Source organism: Psammomys obesus, unplaced genomic scaffold (genome assembly GCF_907164565.1).
Source record: "Psammomys obesus unplaced genomic scaffold, mPsaObe1.curated_primary_1811, whole genome shotgun sequence".
NCBI classification, from domain to species: domain Eukaryota; kingdom Metazoa; phylum Chordata; class Mammalia; order Rodentia; family Muridae; genus Psammomys; species Psammomys obesus.
The window spans coordinates 3,300,344-3,301,537 of NW_026585504.1; positions in this window are offsets into that span (position 1 = coordinate 3,300,344).

Below are 1,194 nucleotides of genomic sequence, written 5' to 3' on the forward strand. Positions count from 1 at the left end.
GAAGTTTATGTAGGGTCTGAGGATATAGGAGTTTAGGTTGTAAAAATTTAGAGAGTATTGTTTGGTCTGGGAAAATGTTTCAGGGTTGATAAATGCAAAAAAAATTGGAGTCTAAGTAGGTGGTTTAAGGCATATGAATATGAGTTATAAAGATTTAAAAAATGATTTAAGGCATATTGAAAGTGGGAGATAATTTAGATTTCTCCCCCTTTTTGCTACTGTTGTGCTTATGATATAAGATTTCAAAAACTCAAAGTTTTGGCATTGATCAATAGAGTTCTGATAAGTTGATGGAGCACTGACTGCTTATTATTCAGTCACCAGCTTGAGATTTTAATTTCCTTTGGTTGTCTTCTGGAGATAGACTTAAAGGTCATGTTAAAAACATCTATTTAATATGTATATCTGACCCAAAAGCCGTAGCCTTTACTATAGTATTCTTAATATCTGCCATTTCTGAGGCAGACAGGATTTAGGAATATCGTAAACCTATTCCTTCTAGTTGCTTTCTCAAGGAAAATCCAAGCATCCAGGGTTTAGCTGTAAAGCCATTAATGTATTTCTGCCTAACTTTCCAGTATCACATGGAGGTGGGAGCTAAAAGTAGATGCTAAGTGTACGAAAAATGGCCAAGCTCCATATGGTGGGTGATTACCAACAGCTGTGCTCACAAAAAAAGTGTTAGAGTTCCAGACCATGTACACACTTAAGTTGTTTATAAAGGTTATAAAACAAACAGCTGAGTAAAACTGATGCTCATTCTGTTGACTGTAGTTTTACTTGTTACTCTCAGAATGTTGTCACATTAAATTTGCTGATATGTTACTTTTCTGAGTTTTTAAAATATATTTCCTTTTGTAAACTAAAGATTCATATGAGTTTCAGGAAACCAAAAAGTCACAAGACCTGGATCTGGCATAGCTCAAATGGATCCCAGATGAGTTTTCCCCTGGTCTTGGGATTCCCCACTTTTCCCATCTAATAGACAAATTTTAACTTCGGTCTCCAGTCTGAATTTGTCTCAGCAGATTTTCACCTGGTTGCCTATATTCTGGGATCAGCTATGGACTACAAACTGAAATCTGGACTTCCTGGAAGCTGACATGATTGCTCCCTGCCTCGTCAGGTGGATCAACTAACCAGAGGCTTCTGAGGACTGACCCATTGCCCAGTCTTTGACTGTCATTTCAGCCT